Raw genomic sequence first — 7,067 nt, forward strand, 5'->3', positions numbered from 1 at the left:
TGTGTGCAGGGGAAAAGGGAGTGTATAGGAACTCCCTGTACTTCCTCCTCAATATTTCCATAAACCCCAAACTGCTCTAAAAATAAAGTCTATTAATTTAAAAAAAAAAAAAGTCGAAGGAGACCCCAGGAAATGGAGATGCCGAGAAAAGATCAGGGGGTTCCCCTGGAGATCTGGGATGACTTTCAAGGGGCCTGTATGCCTCTCTCCTGCCCCAGGAGTGGGAGGGTAGGAGCGGGGCTGGGACTGTGTGTCCCCAGGGAGCAAGGGGAGTTTCTTAATGGAGACTAGACCCATCTCTACGGTCTGTTCCTTGGGCGGTGGGCAGATGTCCCCACAGAGAAGGACCATTTCAAACTGATAACCAGCTCTCCCTTTCTCCCCAACTCTGAACCCCGCAAAGATGCCAGCTCCTCCCCTCTGGTCTGGGAGAAGAGGGCAGCTCCGCACCCAGCTCTGGAGCTCTGGGAACTTCCTCCACACAGGGAGGGTTATAAACCCTCTCGGTGAGCTGGAGGAGGGGGAGAAAGGCAGGAGGCAGGGCTGAAGGCCCCTGTGGGAGGGGCCTGCGTCTGCCTCCGGCCACCCCCAGGAAGGATCTCAGAGGGGTTTCCAGCCCTGGGTGGCCGGGGCAGCAGAGGTTTTGAAAATTCCATCTGTAACCTGGAAAGACTGGATCCCCCACGGGCGGCGCTGTGAGGACCCGCCATCCGTGGTGTCCTGCCATCTGGACCCAGAGCGCAGGTCATTGGAGGAGGGGCCTGGGGGTCCCCTCTTCTTCTCGCATGCTGGGAAGTGGAGTGAGCATCCGGAGTCAGGAGTTGGGCTATTCCTGCCCACCCATAAGAGGGTCCAGGCCCGAGTTCCGACCTGTGGCAGGGGGAGAAAGCAGGCTCCGGCTGCCCCGGGCTCCCCGTCATCCGGCTTGGGCTTGGAACTGAAGGCCGGTTTTGACGCCCTCACCTTCCCTCCTGTGTCCCTAGCAATAGTGGCTAGCAGGCACTGGTACTTACCCGTGTGCTAGGCTCTGCGTTGAGGGATGCACACGTGTGATCTCGTTACATCCTCACCCTATCTAAACAGATCTCCTTCTCCTAATTACTGTCTTCCATTGACCCCTATTTTCCACTTCTTAGCACGAATCGCAAGTCATAGGATTAACGGTTGACTTATTGCTGTCTTCCCTCTGAGGCTCGAAATTCTCGCACTCGTTGCAGCATCCCCAGCGTCCACGATAAGGCAGTCGGAGCTCACTAAATATTTGTTGAATAAATGAAGGACTTAATCAAGTGAATAGGTTCAGAGAGGTAAGTCATTTTCTCAGGGTCACACAGCTTGGATCTGGTGGATCTGGAATTCATACCCAGGTTGTGGATGGCACATCTGAGCTCTCTTACTTGCTTTCACTTGCTCCCCCGTGGTGCTGGGAGGAGCTTGAATCCCAGGCCCAACACAGAAGCCGAGAATAACCCGAACCCTAGTGCCTTCACATTCCCCCCTGCAAAATGGGTTGAGCTTCTCAGTGGTGCTGCGAGCAGAGTCAGATTCTCCCTTGAGCTGGAGCCTGGCCGCTGGGCAACCTTTCTGGTGTGAGGTCTTTCTCTTCTTCCTTCTGGCTAACCGAAGACATGGATTTATAACCCAGCTGGGAGTGAGAATAAGCCTTAGGAAGGGGAGGCAGGGGGACAGTGAAGGACACAGCCCCAGATGACTGGCTGTGGAAATAAAGGGCACATTCCTCTCCCTGCTGTGAGAGGAGGCAGCGGGAGAGGCCTGTTAGACCTGTGAAATACACCTGCGTCTGCTGCATTCCCCTCCCACTGCTCAGTTCCCCATCACTTGGCCCCAGTACAACCCAAGGAGCCTCCCCCTCCCACCTGACCCCTGCAGGCCACTCTCCACTCAGGAGCCAGAGTGATCGTAAAAGACAAACCTGATTAAAACTCTCAATGGCATCCCCATACTACTTACCAAAAAATCCCAAGTCCTCTTGGTGCCCTCGGCCTGATCTAGCCCCTTCCTCCTTGCCCAGCTTCCTCTCATCCATGACCCATCCTCACCAGCCCACCATCCTGGCCCTCTCTGCCGCAGGAGCTCCGCCCCCGCTGCGCACCTTTGCCCTTGCCATTCTCTACTTCCTCAGATCCTCTCAAGGCTGACTGCCTCTCATCGTGCAGGTCTCAGCGCGACTGTCACCTCCCGTGAGTGTTCTCTCCGGATCCCAGGCATTCCCTAGCTGCTCTTCCTGTTTCATTGCCGCATCTCACTTAACACTGCAAGTCTAAAATCTAGCCTGGACTGATTCATTCATTGCTTGTTCATTTCACGTCTGTCTGCACACCCCTCCCCCCGACCCCCCGACCCCCCCCCCCCCCCCCGTCAGCTCCACGAGGGCGGGGACCGTGTCTGTTCACTGCTCTGAACCTGGGGCCTAGACCACTGAGTGCCTCATAGTAGGTGCTCAATAAATGTTTATTGAATGACTGAATGAAACTTTCACTTCTGGAGGGAGGGTCCCCTGGGGATCCCTGCTGAGAGGCTCAGCTCGCTCCTGCCACAGGCCTTGACATGCCAATGCTGGGAAGTGGGGGACAGGGGGAGGGAAGTGGGGGTGGGCCCGGAGCTCCCAGCCTGAGCGCTACCCTTGCAGGTGCTGAGCACCCCGAGTGACACCGAGACGGAGGCCCCTGCAGTGGATGGCCACCTGGGGAGCCAGCGCCTTATTAATAAGGGCCATAGCACATGACGGGGGGTGGTGGGGAGCGAGGCAGCTGCCCCGCCGCTCCACAGCCCTCCCCCACCTCCCCCACAAGATGGACCGTGACCAAGTGGGGAAATGGCATCATATTTTCTGGAATGTCACTTTTTATTAGGGCTGCCTTGTAAATGGGTTTGTGGCTAATCCTGGGCCCTCCCTGCAGACGGCCCCTCCATGGGAGTTCTGCCCTGGCTGGGTGGCACCTGCAAGCCAGCCAGGGGGAGGCAGAGGGATGTCGCCTTCCCATCTCTGGCCTTGGCTGGCCTGGCTCCCACAGAGGCCACAGCTGAGGGGAGAACATCTGGGCCCTGGGACGGGGGAGGGTGGACTCTGCCCAAACTCCTCGGGACTTCTGCCTTGCGGGGTGTCGGGGCGGAGTGGGAACTGAGGGACAAAAATAAAGCTGAGTGGGAGGGAAGAGAAGGAGAGAGGGAGACAGAAAGGGTGTGGGCCGCTTGGTGGCAGGAGGGCCAGGGCAGGAAGGCCTGATTCAGGCCCCAGCCAACATCCGGCTTAGCCCTGGAGTGTGCGGGGGCTTTGAGGAGACAGCAGAGCTGCTGACAGAAGCGGAGTTGAGCTGTTCTCTGTTATTTTTAGGGGAAACACAGCACTCTGTCACCTCCTGGAAGACCTCCTGTTCCCGGCGGGCAGTAGCTCTCAGTAGCTGCGGACGGCCCTGCCTCCCTGTGGAGCTTCTCCCCTCCACCAGCTGCCTCAGCAGGACCCCTGAGTGGCCCAGCTCTGCGGCTGTCCTGAGTCCCCGTCCTCGGCCTGTCTGGAGACCCCACCCACCTCCCCCCTCACTGGGCCGTGACCCCAGCTTGGTCTCCGGCTGGACCTTCAGCCCCTCCCTCTCGTGGGCCCTGCCGTCACCCAGCCCTGACCCCTCTCTGAACCCTGATCCTCCATCCTGAGTCCTGTGGCCCAGACAGGCCCGCCCCACACCCTCCCCCCCGCCCCTGCCACTGTGTGCCATGACCCCCTTCTCTCGGGTGTGGCCTGCAGTTGGCAGGGAGGCCTGAAGGCCCGCTCACTTGGTCCTGAGCTGACGGAGAATGTCATTAGCAGGCTCCTAACTGGGCCATGCTTCCCCAGTTGTCGAGACAGGCTGCGGACTGTGCCAGAGAAATATCACACTCCTTACATCTCGCTCCCTGGGGTGGTGCCTGAGACCCTACCTGTACCTATGAAATGTCCCGGCCCCTGGGCTCCCTCCTGCTGCCTCTCTCTGTTGCCTCCCTCTGCAGGGTTGGGGATGTGTGTTTCTAGGGGTGTCCTTGTGTGGCCTTAAGCATCATTGTTAGCTCTCCCATCAGTTGAGATTTCTGCTCGGAGCCCCTCCACTAGCTCCCATGCCTCCACTCAACCCTGGAATAATCCTTGTGACTCCCAAGGTGGGAAGTAACATTATCCCCATCGTTGGTCCAGGAAACAACGATCAGAGACGTCAAGTCACTTGCCTAAGGCCACAGAGCCAGACACTGGCAGAGCCACGATTGGGATGGAGCTGTGGGTGGCCCTGGCCTGGGTCCCTGGGGCTCAAGTTGACCCATATCTGATTGGAAGACCCCGTGTAGGCACTCCCAGGTGGCAGAGGCTGGGTGAGGGGTGCAAAAAGAGCAGCTAAGTCAGGAGCAGTCTGTGGGGTCAGATACTGTGACCACCTCCCTCACGGCCTAATCACCTCTCAAAGGGCCCACCTCCTAAAACCATCACGTTGGGGATTCAGTTCAGCATGTGAATGTTGGAGGGACACATTCAGTCTATAGCACACAGTATACATATAGTGTATCAATATGAGAATGCATGTATTGTGTGCGTACAGTGCACGTACACTGTACCTTGTGTGTATATGGTGCATATATACGGTGCATGGCGTACAGGTAGTGCATATGCAGGGTGTGTACACGACTTGTGCATGTAAAGTGCTCAGTGGTGATGCTCCCCACCCCACTCCCAGCTCCTGGTTCCCTGGGGGGCAGCACTGCCATCTCCACACTGGCTCCCAGGGCGTACACCACCCGCCCTGCAGGAAGCATCAGGGGAGCAACCGCCCATCACACCCCATGGAAGCAGGTGGAAACATTGCTTTTTATTGAGACCAATATGTTATTGAAACAACTTGAATCAGCTTCAAAGTAAGTTAAATAAGAAGAGATCATCTCCCTTAGTTTCACAAATCAAGGGGGATACAGAGAAAGAGGGAAACAAAGAGATCATGGAAGCCAGGAAACAGATGGGCTTGGGTGGCCCGAGTTCCTGCCCGAGGGGAGGGGGAAGGGTTCTGGTGTGGTGTGCTGGGAACGAATCTTCTTTTCCTTCTTCCGACTGAAGAAGAACCTGGTCCAGAATGCCGTTCCTCCTCCTGCTGCCGCATCGCTGGGGAGAGGCTGGCGTCTCTGTGGTGCGGGTGGATTTAAGTCTGGGTCACTTGTCTTTCTCCTGTGGGCAGTGGACGTGCCCAGAGGTGCCTTCCTCGCCACCGCAGGGTTCCCGGTGCACTGGGGCTGTGGGGAGGTACATCTCTGTCTTGGGGTGGTTTGGGGCTGCAGTTGGCGGTCTCTGGTTCCCGGACACCTGTGGAGAGCTTGAATTTTCTAGCGTGGTTGCAAGGCCATCTGAGGCTGCTCAGTGGGCGTTTACTGTGCTCTGTGTCTCCGCGTGTGCGTGCGTGTGTGCAAGCGCCTGGGCGTTCAGCAGGGCCTGGCTTGGAATATCCAATCCACGCTGGATGAAGGGAGCTGCTGGCTGCCTGTTCTGTTTCCCTAACTACGGCCACCGCCTCGCCTTGTGGCAAGCTGCCTGCAGCTGAGAGAGGTGTGGGAGTTCCCTCTCCCTGTAGCAACTCCTGCACGAGAGACCCCACTTTCCCATTCTGAGGCCACCTGGACCCAATGCCCGGGGTCAGGGAAGGGGCACCTGCAGCTCTTAGAGATTAGAGACCAAGGCCGATTGCCAGTTGAAAGCTGGGGGACCAAGGACAGGCATGAGAGTGAGACCGGGGGGAACACACCAGGAGGGAGGCAAGTAGGGAGAGACATCATGCAGGGGCAGCGAGACAGATGGGCCAGAGGAGCAGAGAGGCTGACCCGAGAGAGCAACTCCGGGGGAGTGAGACCTGCAGAGAGAGAGAGGCGGGTTACAAAGCACCGAGCAAGAGGAATCTAAGGCGACGGAGGCCAGAAACACTGCAGGGGCGAAAAGGCATAAACCAGGACGAGAGAGACAGAAGGGACCAAGCTGCCCCCAGTGGGGCTGGTGGGGCAGGTGATGCTGACCCCCGCCGGGGCTTTGACAGGCTGGTGGGAGGCGTGCGAATTTGTGATTTCAACCTGGTCCTCCAGAGGGTCTGCAGAAAAACAAACCCCGCTAAACATCTCTCACCGACTGTCATCTTCATTCGCTTTTGTCTTCAGAATAAAGAGAATTAGAAACTCCTGAGGTCGATTTCTACACAGCTGACTTTCGCTCTCCCTCCCTCCCTCCTGCCCTCTTGCTTCGTCGTTCTCTGCTCTGTGTGTCTTGTCCCCCAGCTACTGGCCTCTCTGACCTGCCATGCGGGGGTCTCTGTCCGGGTCTTTGTCGTACTGTCATCTGGAGTGTCCGGCTCTCTCACCTCCTTGCCCGCCTCGTCCCTGCCCCACCCCCACGCCCCTCCCCCCATCCCCGCTTGGCCTGAGGGATGGCCGCTCCAGATGCCCGCTTCTCCCAGCTGTCTCCACAGCTCAGCCCGCAAGCTGACAGGGCTCATAAATCACTGTGGCAGGCGGGGCGGGGAGAGGAGCGGGCAGCATGTGCTGACGCAGCGCCAGCCTTAGGAGTTGGGGTTCTCAGGTGCGTGGTGAACTGCTGGGGTGCAGAGCCTGTGGCTTCTCTCTTTTCGCAGTTCAACAAAGCAACCTGGTTATGGTGCCTGTGTTGGAAGCTTAGCCTTGCCCAGCTCCATGGAAAGTGGACAAGAAGAAATAGGTTGAATGCAAAGCAAGGGGGATTTAGGTTAGACTGAAAGAAGAACTTACTGTGGTGAGGATTATCCTTAGAAAGGAGAGACTTGGGGAAAGGTGATATCTCTTGGCAAGGAGTCTATAAATTTTGGATGGAGAGATTCTGTCTGGTGGTTTAGACGTAGTGCTGCCTGGAGAGCCTGGAGACAGGGGGATGGACTAAATGATCCGCTCAACACAGAGCCTGTACTTTGTTTGAGGGACACCGAGGGTCAGAAGATCTTGATCCCAGGCTCTGGGAGGCCATAGAGCCAAGAAGTAACCAGTGGGGACCCAGGAGATATGCAGCCTGGCATCAGGCCTCA

The 7,067-nt window shown here is 57.4% G+C and overlaps 1 long non-coding RNA gene across 1 annotated transcript; it reads right to left on the reverse strand.

The window, feature by feature from the left end:
* Positions 1-4,839: 4,839 nt before the first annotated feature.
* LOC137209956 (uncharacterized) lies at positions 4,840-6,397 on the reverse strand. Its single transcript, XR_010936203.1, has 3 exons — positions 6,309-6,397; positions 5,848-5,946; positions 4,840-5,265 (listed from the first exon to the last, which is right to left on the reverse strand). It is a non-coding gene; the product is annotated as an uncharacterized lncRNA (long non-coding RNA).
* Between the last annotated feature and the right edge of the window lie 670 nt (positions 6,398-7,067).

This window comes from Pseudorca crassidens, chromosome 2 (assembly GCF_039906515.1).
Source record: "Pseudorca crassidens isolate mPseCra1 chromosome 2, mPseCra1.hap1, whole genome shotgun sequence".
Taxonomy (NCBI): Eukaryota; Metazoa; Chordata; class Mammalia; order Artiodactyla; family Delphinidae; genus Pseudorca; species Pseudorca crassidens.